The sequence below is a fragment of the Trichosurus vulpecula genome, chromosome 4 (assembly GCF_011100635.1).
Source record: "Trichosurus vulpecula isolate mTriVul1 chromosome 4, mTriVul1.pri, whole genome shotgun sequence".
NCBI lineage: Eukaryota > Metazoa > Chordata > Mammalia > Diprotodontia > Phalangeridae > Trichosurus > Trichosurus vulpecula.
The window spans coordinates 320378622-320391660 of NC_050576.1; the positions used below are offsets into that span (position 1 = coordinate 320378622).

At 36.0% G+C, this 13039-nt stretch overlaps 2 pseudogenes; one reads left to right on the top strand and one right to left on the bottom strand.

Annotated features, from left to right (window-relative positions):
- The first annotated feature begins 2929 nt into the window (after positions 1–2929).
- LOC118847180 lies at positions 2930–5430 on the top strand (annotated as a pseudogene).
- Positions 5431–7554: 2124 nt separating this feature from the next.
- LOC118849123 lies at positions 7555–8458 on the bottom strand (annotated as a pseudogene).
- Between the last annotated feature and the right edge of the window lie 4581 nt (positions 8459–13039).

A 13039-nucleotide genomic window follows, 5' to 3' on the forward strand; every position in this document is an offset into this window, starting at 1 on the left:
TTAAGTCTGATTCACTTACAAGTCAAGACATAGCCTTCCTGATGTCATTGGTCCTTTTCAAAACTGAAGAATAGAAAGCAATCAGTTCATTGAAGTCTTTCCAGGTTTTTCTGAAATCACTTTGCTTGTCATTTCTTGTTGCACAATAATATCCAATCACAATCCTATACCACAGCTTATTTAGCAATTCCACAGTTGATGGGCATTCCTTCAATTTCCAATTCTTAGCCAGCACAAAAGGAGTTGCTACAAATATCTTTTGTACAAATAGGTCCTTTTTCCTTTTGTGTCTGTTTGGGACATATACCTAACAAAGGTATTGCTAGATCAAAGGGTGTGCAGAGTTTTATATCTCTTTGGACATAGTTCTAAACTATTCTTCAGAATGATTGGATCAGTTCGTAACTCCACCAACAGTGCATAGTGTCCTAATTTTCCCACATCTTCTCCAACATTCATCATTTTCCTTTTCTGTCATATTAGCCACTCTGATAGGTGTGAGGTGGTACCTCAGAGTTGTTTCAATTTGCATTTCTCTAATCAATAGTGATTTAGAGCATTGTTTCACATGAGTATAAATAGCTTTGATTTCGTTGTCTGAAAAATGCTTGTTCATATTCTTTTAACATTCATCAGTTGGGGAATGATTTATAGTATTATTAATTTCACTCAGTTCTCTATACATGTAAGAAATTAGGCCTTTATCAGACATACTTATTACAATTTTTTCCTACTTTTCTGCTCTCCTTTTAATTTTGATTCCATTGCTTTTGTGCAAAAAATTTTTAATTTTATATAATCAAAATTGTCTCTTGCATTTTGTAATGCTCTATATTTTCTTTTGTTCTAATTCTTCCTTTATCCATAGATTTGAGATATAAACTATCCCATGGTTTCCTAATTTTCTTATAGTATCACCCTTTATGTGTAAATCATGTGCCCATTTTGACTTTATCTTGATATGTGGTGTGAGATATTGGTCTACACTTAGTTTATGACATACTGTTTTCCAGTTTTCTCAGCAGTTTTTTGTCAAAAAATGAGCTTTTGTTATAAAAGCTTGGATCTTTGTATTTATCATGTATTAATTTACTATGGTCATTTACTATAATGCAATGCATACTTAATCTAGTCCATTCATTGCAAGAGTTCTTTAAGCTTAAGCAGAATGGAAACATGTCAAATATGTTGTTGAGAGATAATCTGTCCAAAGAATGAACTGGATTAGTTATGTGAAACTTAAGAAGAAATGGTGGCTACTCATTTGTGCTAAGTAGCCCTGGGCACAGCACATTGTCTTAGCTTTAAAATATAATATTATTTGTGTTTTACTTTATGTTTATTTAATTAAAATTTCCTGAAATACATTTTAATCTGTTTTGGAGCTGCTCTACGGAGTGTGTCGAGATGAGTATTTAATCCTCTGGGCTGGCTGATTGTTGAAGATGCTTCTAACCAATGTTCTATAATCCTCTGGTGGATTATAAATTTGTTCATAGACTATAAACTTATCAAGAACACAGACTGTCTTTTACCTTTTTTTTGTCTCCCCAGCACTTAGAACAGTGTATGATACATGATGATGATCATTATCATGATCAGTTGTTTCAGTTGTACCCAACCCTTAGTGACTCCATTTCTGGTTTTCTTGAGAAAGACACTGGAGTGGTTTGCCATTTCCTTCCCCAGCTTTTTGACAGTTGAGGAAACTGAGGCAAACAGAGTCAAGTGACTTGCCGAGGTTCACACAGTTAGTAAGTGGTGTCTGAACCCAGTTTTGAATGTGGAAGATGATTCTTCCTGACTGTGCCACCTACTTGCCCTGTCTGATACATAGAAAATGCTTAATAAATGATTTCTGATTGATTTAGTAACCAGTCACACTTCCTGAAAACTTTGAGGTACCATGATTGTTCTCTGCCTTGCCCTTACAAGTCCCTTATTACAGTCAGTACCACAAAGAGCCTAGCACATTTCAGGGAACGTAGAATATTCTCATATAGTATTTTATTTGTTGAATCTTTATTTAAGTATAAATACACAATTAATATTGTAGATTCCTTGATGAAACTCTGGATACATAGATCCTTTTAGCATTTGTGAGAAACAAATGAATCTTTTGTATGAAATAAAGATTTAAAAATAATGATCATTGTAATGATATTGATAACACCACTAAAATGTTAAAAACATCAAAGATCAATTCACTTTTAAACTATTTAAACTTGCAAAAAATAATTTCATTGCAAAAGATCTAATCCAGAATTTATATGCTTGAAAAGTTTGCACCTCTATTTCTTGAATCAATAAACACATTAAAAATTTCCAACTTCTATCTATCCCATCTTATTGCTGACTGGTTCTAGATGCATGAGAAAATAATGCTTGTCATATCCAAACAACACAGAAATGATAATGTTTCTCATCATAAATAAGCTAGAAACCTATAGTGCATTACTATATGACCAATGTGGTTACATTCTAACAACAGCAGGATGGATTTATGATTCAAATAAATAGCATGAGAAGTGTTTGAAAGTCTGAGTCTCCTAGGTCATAAGATTTCAGACTTCCTCAGAGTATTGAGATGGGTGATTTTAACATAGTAACGTCAGCATTTCATGCAGAAATATTTTGGTGGTGTTGTCAAAATGATCTTCCTATATTTCTAGCATCAATCTTCATATTAATCATCAGAATAAGGTAAAAATGACACTATATTTGTGAAATTAAAATTTATTAACAAGCTCTTATGAATCGCTTCATTATTAAATAAGAATGTCCCATGACTGACGTAGTCATGACTGACAAATTATTTATTCCTACCAGTTATATCATTAAACACATGAGAGTGGTGAAGACCTGAAGCCACCCTTGGGCTAGTTTAATGACAACTTCCACAGGGCTACTCTTGAATGTCCTCAGGGACATGGCCGTCATGAAGAACTCTCAGGTACCTCCCATAACAGAATGCAATCCTAAGACAATGACAGTCTTTAAAGAATCTATCTGGGGTAATACCACTCAAGGAGAAGGGAGACAAATTAAAAAAAAAACAACAACATCCTTATTACATGAATTTCCCACTTCTCTATCATTGAATACTGACAGAATTAAATAAACCCCTTAGTAAGATTACAGATATCCAAATATTTGTAGAGAAAAGAGTGGTGGGTTTAATTTTAAAAAAGAGGCAAGGTGGGGGAGAATAATACATTGCAACTCCTAAATTACCTTTCATTGTAGCAGATTTGTGATTTGTTAGTCAGTATATCTTTGTTGTTGTCTTTTAATGATAAACTAAATTAAAATTACAAAGAAGTGCTTCAGGATATCAAAGCTAAAACTATGGATCTGCTCAATAATTTAAACAATCCAATCTTTAAAGTTCCCCTCCATGGGATATTGGTTGTTTTTTTTTTTTTAATTTTGTTTTGTTTTTAATTTTAACTCTGATTTAAAAGGAGTCTTTGGAGTTGACCCTAGAAGTTTTAAGTGCTTTTTGCTACTCTTTTACCTGGCAAACTTATAGAAACAATAAACTGTTAGTATAGTGAAAACATATACAGGTATGATCCCTTGTAAGAAATATTGGGGGAGAAGGCAAATAAGTTAAGTAAATAAAGGTTAAATAAGTTAAATCATGCCTTACAAAGATGAAAGTCCATAAAAAGCAGATTTATAGCTTGAAATAAGAAAAAAAAATTCTTGGCAACAAAAGGTAATAAAAATAGGAATGAGTTTTTTGGGAGATATTTGATCTTCCTACTTTATCTTAATTACTGGTGCTTTTATGTGAGAGAATTAGGTGGTGAATCAGGTCAAAGAGATTTAGAATTTTTAACTAGACTTTCCTTGCTTATAAACAAAATGAAGATTTGATTGTGTTGAATAGAATTATAAAAGTAAAGGATTAAGGGGAGGAGCCAAGATGGCAGAGTAAAAGCAGGGACTTGCTTGAGTTCTCCCCCAAACCCCTCCAAATACCTGTGAAAAGCAACTCTAAGAAAATTCTGGAGATACAGAACCCACAAAATGACAGTGTGAGACAAATCCTCAGCCCAAGAAACCTGGAAGGTGCACAGGAAAGATCTATCTCCCCAGGCTGGGAGAGGAGCACAGTCCAGCATGGGCTGCACCAACACATACCAGGCCAGAGCAGACCTCAGGGGACTGGCAGCTGTGAGGGTTTCCAGAATTCTCAATCCACAAACACCAAAGACAAAGTAGAAGTGGGAAAACTCTGTTGGACCTGGGTGAGAGAATAGTGTGGTATGGCTCTAGCCCCGTGATGGCAGAGGTGGCGGTGAGAGCTGTAGCAGCAGTGTTAAATTTGGTGCTACTCTCAAAATTAGTAGGCTATTCCTTGAGTGAACAAAGGAACTGAATATGGATGTTATTGGAGTCAGTTTCCATGTTGGAAGTAGTTGTACTCATCCAGAATCATTTATCCAAACAATTCCTGATGGTTCATGTATCTTTGATGTGGGGCTAGAGTTTGGTTTCAACATGTATCTCCTTGACATTGGTGGTGGCTTTACTGGTTCTTAATACGTAAACCTTAATTACGTAAAAAAGTTTCAAGAGATCTCAAGTTTAATCAATGCAGCATTGTACTAGCATTTTCCTTCTTTCTCTGGAGTGAGAATTATAAGTGAACTAGGCAGATACCATATTGCATCAGCTTTAATGCTTCCAGTTTACACCATTACCAAAAAAAAAAAAGACATATTAAAGGAAGAGAGAGATTCTGATGATGAAGATGAGGCAAATGACCAAACCTTTATGTACCATGTAAATGAGTGAGTATATGGATCATTTAATTGAATCCTGTTTGATCATATGCATGTTAAACCTATTCTGCAAAAGAAACCCAAAGCAGATGAGAAGTGTTAATCTTCCAGTGTATGGGGACCAGCATGTGATGGCCTTGATTAAACTGTCAAATGTCTTTCTCATGATTCATTCCATTGGTCATAATTCTTCTCCACAACTTGACTAGTGTAAAAATTAATTCGATGTGAAGTTATACATGGTGGTTATATGAGATTCCATGCCATCTTGGGGAGGGAGGGGAGAAAATCTGGAATGCAAAATTGTGTAGAACCGTGTGTGGTAAACTAAAAATAAAAAAAAAAAAATTAAAAAAAAATCTGTCAAATGTGGTGATGTACCAAAAATTCATATGGGAGATTGGATACTTATTTTTATTGGATGCTCTTATACTCTTGATGCTGCTTCTACTTTCAGTGAATTTCAGAAACCCACTATTATGTGATGTCTGGGTCTGCATGGCAATTAATGGAAAAATAAAGAAGCAAGGTTTTCCGGCAGAAGTAGAGGATCAACACATTGCCACTATCTTGTGCTTGGAAAATTGGAAGGGTACATCACTCAACAATTTGTACTTCAACTAGTATTAATGTATAGATGCTTTTTGTAGCCATTAATTGCAAGTTTAGCTTGAATTAGAGCATTTTTAGGGAACCATTAACTTAGTTCATGCTCAAGTTTTAAAGATGTTTTAAGAATAGGGTTGGCACAAATGCAACAATATGGAAGACTAAGAGGTGTGGGTCATACTTTTCTCTGTTCCTAATGAAACTATTTGAAATATGTTTCTAAAGCTTGCACCTCAGCAGCTAAGCAAGCATTTGTAGATTGTACAATACTACAATGGGGTTGAGTTTAGTATTTGTTTCAAAATAAAAGTACATTGAAATTTAAAAAAAGAGTGAGAGATTACAGGGGATCATTTATTGGCACCGGTTTGTAGCTATTGCTCATTGGCAACTCTGTTGAGCATAAGCAGTTCTGGGTCACTCATTCAAGGCAGAGAGGATTGCTTGTGATCAAGGACAAGGGAGCAGGAGTGCTGATCACCGTTCAAGGGCCAGGAGGAACACTATCATTTATTGCTACAGAGTAGCAGAGGCATATCAGAGGAGAAGCAATCACCTTTCTCCCAGGATAACACAACCTCGGAAGCACCTAAAATGTGTAGAGCCCCAAAACTTATTCTAAAAACAGCTGCATGAAAAAGTATTTCCCCAACTGCAAGAAATAGGAGCCCAGGTTTACCATAAAATTTAAACTGAAGAAAAAGTCTGGGAAAATGAGCAAGCAACAACAAAAGACTTGGACCATAAAAAGGTATTGTGGTAGCAGGGAAGACCAAGACATAAACTTAGAAGAAGGAACAATGTGAAAATAGCTACAAGCAAGGCCTCAAAGAAAAAAAAAAAGATAATTGGACCCAAGGCCAGCAAGAATTCCTAGAATACTTAAAGATAAGAATGGTAGAAGAAAATTAGGAAAAATAAATGGGAGTCATGTGAGAAAATCGTATAGAGAAAAGACAACTTGGTAAAAGAGACACAAAAAAATACTGAAGTTAAAAAAAAAAACTACATTAAAAACAGATTTTACCTAATGGTAAAAGACACATAAAAATTCATTGAAGAACAGAAATAGTTTAAAAGCAAAACAGGTGAAATGGAAAAGGAAAAGCTGACTGAAGAAATTGATTCCTAAAAGATAAAATTGGTAAGTGGAAGCTAATGACTGCATGTAATATGAAGAAACAATAAAACAAAATCAAAGGAATAAAAAAAATCAAAGAAAATGTTAAATATTTCATTGTAAAAAGAACTAATATGGAAAACAGATTGAGGACAGATAATTTTAAAATTACTGGATTACCTGAAAGCCATGATTAAAGGATTAAAGGTCTAGATATCATTTTTTTGCACTTAAACATATTTTATTTTTTCTAATTACATAAAAATATTGTTTTCAACATCCTTTTATTAAGATTTTGAATTCCAGATTATTCTCTCTGCCTCTCTTCCTTCCCCCTGTCCCCAGAACAGTAAGCAATCTGATATAGGTTATATATGTACAATCAAGTTAAACCTTATTTCCATACTCAGCATGTTGTGAAAGAAGAATCAGAACAAAAGGGGAAAACCACAGGAAAGAAAATATCGGGGGAATAAACAAAAAAGTGAAAATAGTTTGCTTTTATCTGCATTCAGACTCCATTGTTCTTTCTCTTTATGTGCATAGCATTTTCTATCATGAGTCATTTGGAATTGTCCTGGATTATTGTATTGCTGGGAAGACCTAGGTCTCTCATAATAGATCATTGCACAATGTTGCTGTTATTGTGTACAATATTCTCCTGGTTCTACTCTCTTTACTCAGTATCCATCCATGTAAATCTTTCCAGGTTTTTCTGAAGTCTGCCTGCTCGTCATTTCTTAAAGCACAATAGTATTCTATTACATTCATATATCAAAACTTGTCCGGCCATTCTTCAATTGGTGGGCATTCCCTCAATTTCCAATTCTTTGCCACCACAAAAAGTACTGCTATAAATATTTTTGAACATGTGGGTCCTTTTCCCATTTTTTTTAGCAAAGAAATGTTTTTATTGCAAGCACAGTGAGCAGAGGAAGGTATCTTCTCACACAGAGTGGCTGAGCGGCCTGCCAGTAACTAAGTCACTTTTCCAACCTTTCATTGGTTTTAAAGCATACAATCTTGCTTATTGCTATCAGGTGTACATCATTTCTGCCATATGGGACATTTTCTTGAGAATATACAAGTAATATTCCACGTAGCCTGAAAGATCGTCAATAGTTACATCATCCACATAGGCCCTAGCTTGCTCAGAACAAGAGCGAGGCGAGCCAGACGGAGTTCTGCTATGGAAAGACTGCGAGTTGTCCTCGAGGGTGGATCTTCGTTCTGGCGCGAAGGGAGGGACATTCTGCAAACCTGAGAAGGAGTACACTTCCATGTCTTGCCACCTCTTACATTGGCACTCCTTGCCTACACATGCACATGTCTTGCCCAGGTTTAGCTTGGACACTGATTGAAAGTCAGAGAGATCACTGGCCTTGGGCCAGGGCAACGTCGGCAGAATCTTCTGTTTTGCTGCCCGATGCACCATCAGGAACTGTGGCCCCCAAGGGCTCCTTCACAGCTCGTGTATGATTAGCCTCACTAAGAAAAGAAATACACCATTCCCTTGCACTGAACTCGTTAGTGGGTAGAATCCCTAGGAGGCTATTGCTATCAGGACAGTCAGTTTGGCTTTTGTGTCTGAGCTGACTGGTGGAAGATGCAGCCTTTGTACTGCAGTGTATAAACTTTGGGGAATGAAGGACTGGAGACGTAGAATGCCAATGACGCTGGGTTCTCACTGCTCCTCGTGAGGACTTTCTTGTAGAACTGTGCCAACTGTCTTTAGATGCACATATGGTTTTAGGTTTGGTCTCATCCATAGCTGTCCTAACTGATGCTCTGGTGCTTGCTCCCTCTCCAACAGAAAGAGAAACTATGGATCCTGCTGTGTCCACCCTTAGCTTCTTGAAAGCAGTCTGCAGACTCTCTTCTTCTCCATCCTTGGCTTCAGATTTCATTGTGGAAGTTGCTTCACCGTTATGGTTGTTATATCTAGGTTCAGCCTGGGAACTCAGAACAAGGGCTGGCCCAGAGTCATGCACGACACCACTGTTGCAGCAAAGAGCTCCCCCTTTTCCCATTTTTATGATGTCTCTGTGAATTAGAGCTAGAAGTGGTATTGCTGGGACAAAGGGTATGTACAGTTTTATAGCCTTTTGGGCATAATTCCAAATTGCCCCCCAGAATGGTTGGGTCAATTCACAACTCCACTAACAATGCATTTCCACATATTCTCCAGCATTTATCATTTTCCTGTTTTGTCACATTAGCCAATCTGGTAGGTGTGATGTGATACCTCACAGTTGTTTTGATTTGCATTTCTCTAATCAATAGTGATTTAGAACACTTCTTCATATGACTATAGATAGCTTTAATTTCTTCATCTGAAAAGGGCCTGTTAGTATCCTTTAACCATATATCAATTGGGGAATGACTTGCATTCATTTAAAATTGTGCCAGTTCTCTATATATTTTAGAAATGAGGCCTTTATCAGAGACACTGGTCGCAAAAATTCTTTTCCCGGTTTTCTATTTCCCTCCTAATTTTGGTTACTTTGGTTTTGTTTCTGCAAAAAAGTTTTCCATTTAATGTAAACAAATTTCTTATTTTGCATTTCATAACGTTCCCTATCTCTTGTTGGGACATAAATTCTTCCACTCTCCATAAATCTGACAGTAAACTATTCCTCATTCTTCCAGTTTCCTTATAATACTAGCCTTTATATCTAAATCATGTGCCCATTTTGACTTTATTTTAGTATATGGTGTAAGATGTTGCCCTATGCCTAGTTTCTGCTATACTGTTTTCTAGTTATCCCACCAGTTTATGTCAAAAAGCAAGTTCTTATCCCAGAAGCTGGAGTTTTCAGGTTTATCAAACAATAGATTACTATAGTCCTTCACTACTGTGTCTTGTCTACCTAACCTCTTCCACAGATCTACCACTCTGTTTCTTAGTCATTATGAAGTAGTTATGATGATTGCTGCTTTATAACACAATTTAGCACCTGATGCGGCTAGGCCACTTTCCCTTGCTTTTCTTTTCATTAATTTCCTTGATATTATGGATATTCTGAACAAAATGTTCTTCCAGATGAATTTTATTATTTTTTTATAGCTCTATTAAGTAACTTTTTGGTAGTTTGATTGGTATGGCACTGAATAAGTAAATTATTTTAGGTAGAATTGTCATTTGTATTATATCACCTCAGCCTACCCAGTCACAACTGATGTTTTCTCTAATTATTTAGATCTGACTTTATTTGTGTGAAAAGCGTTTGTAATTGTTTTCATACAGTTCCTGGGTTTGTTTTGGCAGATAGACTCAAATATTTTATAATGTCTACAGTAATTTTAAATGGAATTTCTCTTTCTGTCCCTTGCTGTTTGACTTTGTTAGTAATATATAGAAATGCCAAACATTTATGTTAGTTTATTTTATATCCTGCAAGTTTTTATTGTTTCAAAGAATTTTTTACTTGATTCTCTAGGATTCTTCTGGCATACCATCATATCATCTGCAAAGAGTCATAGCTCTGTTTCTTTTTTTCCTATTCTAATTCCTTCAATTTCTTTTTCTTCTCTTATTGCTAAATTAGCAAGTCTAGTACCATATTGAATTATTTATATATGTTATTTCCTCTTCTGTTAGTCTGGGCAATTTACATTTAAAAAAAATCATCAATTTCACTAAGATTGTCAAATTTATTGGCATACAGTTGGGCAAAACAGAACCTAATTATTGTTTTAATTTCCTCTTCATTGATGGTGAATTCACTCTTTTCCTTTTTGATACTGGTAATTTGGTTTTCTTCTTTCTTTTTTTAAATCACATTAACCAAAGTTTATCTATTTTATTGGCTTTGTTTTTCATAAAACCAGCTCATTTTATTTATTAGTTCAATAATTTTCTTAATTTCAGTTTTATTAATCTGTCCTTTGGTTTTCAGAATTTCTAATTTGGTATTTAATTTGAGATTTTTAATTTGTTCTTTTTCTAGCTTTTTCAGTTCCATGCTGAGTTCATTGATCTTCTCTTACTCTATTTTGTTTATGTAAACATTTAGAGATATAAAACTTCCCCTAAGAACTGCTTTCACTGAATCCCATAAGTTTTGGTGTCTTGTCTCCTTACTGTCATGCTCTCACATGAAGTTATTGATTGTTTCCATAATTTGTTGTTTAACCCACTCGTTCTTTAGGATCAGATTAGTTAGTTTCCAATTAATTTGGCCTATCCTTCCGTGGTCTTTTATTACGCAGAATTTTTATTGCATCATGATTTAAAATGATGCATTTAAAATTGCTTTCTTTTTTCATCGGATTGTGAGTTTTATATGCCCTAGTACATTGTCATTTTTTTTTGTAGGTGCCATGTACTACAGAAAAAAAGGTATATTCTGGGGGTGGGGGATGGGGAGTCAAGATTGCAGCTTGAAAACAGGTACTCATTTAAGCTGTCCCCCAAATACCTCCAAACACCTGTAAAAATGATTGTAAACAAATTCAAGAGCTACAGAACCCACAAAATAACAGAAGGAAACAAATCTCCAGCCCAAGACATCCTGGATGGTTGCTAGGAATGGTCTCTAGCAACATCTTGGGAGTGGAGCACAGCTGAACGAGGGCTATACCAGGGCAGACCAGGCCTGAGTGAACCACAAAGAGCAGGCCTTAGGGCACTGAATCCCTGGCAGCTATGGCAGCTTCCAGACTTCTCAAACTACAGATGCTAAAGAAAATGGAGCAGGCCAGTGGGAGAGCTGTTGGACCTGGGTGAGAGAAATACGTGGTCCAGCCCCAGCCCCAGGGTGGCAGAAGTGGCTGCAGCTGCAGCTACAGTAGCTGCTTCCACAGCTCCAGGCCCACAGATAGTGGGCAGAATCAAGTGGCTGATCAGAGGAAGAGTGCAGCGGTCTCTTGGCTGATGCTGAGGCAGTTACCTTGCTTTGCCCTGCTTGGATCCAGGTCACAATCCTGGTTGGCAGTAACTGGGGAGGAGGACTGCTGGTGTGACTGAGCTTTGTGGTGGCTGTGGAGAGGGAGTCTCATACATGGCAGAAAGGAGTGCAGACAATGAGAGGAATATCATACCACCTCAGAATAGAAGTAGCTGTGAAAAAAGTGGTGCCAAACCCCTGAGGCTTGGGACAAAGAACTCTCCATTCTGAAAGACGTTATGCCCTGATAAAAAGCTCAGAAGTCAAGTAATTGGCTGGCAAAATGGGCAAGAAGCAAAAGAGGACTATAGAGTCTTTCTTTGGTGACACAGGAGATCAAAACATACAGCAAGAAGTAAACAAAGTCAAAGATCCTAAATCAAAAGACTCCAAGAAAATATGAATTGGTCACAGGTCATGGAAGAGCTCAAAAACAATTTAGAAAATAAAGTAAATGAAGTAGAGGAAAAATTGGGAAGAGAAATGAGAGTGATGCAAGAAAATCATGAAAAACAAATATACAACTTGCTAAAGGAGACCCCCCCCAGAATACTGCCACCTTAAAAATAGACTAACTTAAATGGTAAAAAAGAGCTCCAAAAAGCCAGTGGGGAAAAGAATGCCTTAAAAGGCATGTAAAAGGAGATCTAAAAGATCACTGAAGAAATACTGCCTTAAAAATTAGAATGGAACAAATGGAAGCTAGTGACTTTATGAGAAGTCAAGAAATTATAAAACGGAACCTAAAGAATGAAAACATGGAAGACAATATGAAATATCTCATTGGAAAAACCACTGACCTGGAACATAGATCCAGAAGAGATAATTTAAAAAAATATTGGACTACCTGAAAACCATGATCAAAAAAACAGCCTAGACATTATCTTTCAAGAAATTATCAAGGAAAACTGCGCTGATATTCTAGAACTAGAAGGTAAAATAGAAATTTAAAGAATCCACCAATCACTTTTTAAAAAAAGATTCCAAAAAGAAAACTCTTAGGAATATTGTAGCCAAATTCTGAAGTTCGCAGATTAAGGAGAAAATATTTCAAGCATCCAGAAAGAAATAATTTGAGTATTGTGGAAATACAATCAGGATAAAACAAGATCTAGCAGCTTCTACATTAAGTGATTGAGGGCTTGGAATATGATATTCCAGAGGTTAAAGGAGCAAGGATTGAAACAAAGAATCACCTACCCAGCAAAAACTGAATATGCTACTTCAGGGCAAAATATGGATTTTCAATAAAATAGAGGACTTTCAAGCTTTCTTGAAAATGGAAAGACCAGAGCTGAATAGAAAATTTGACTTTCAAGTACAAGAATCAAGAGAAGCATGAAAAGGTAAATAAGAAAGAGAAAACATAAGGGACTTACTAACATTGAACTGTTTTGTTTACATTCTTACATGGAAAGATGATATTTGTAACTCATAGGACCTTTCTTAGTAGTCGGGTAGTTGAAGGGAATGTACATATATGTATGCAGAGAGCACAGGGAGAGTTGAATATGAAGGGGTGATATCTAAAAATTAAAATTAGGGGGTAAGAGAGGAATATATTGTGAGAAGGAGAAATGAAGAGATAGTAGGGGTAAATTTTCTCACATAAAAGTGGCAAGAAAAAA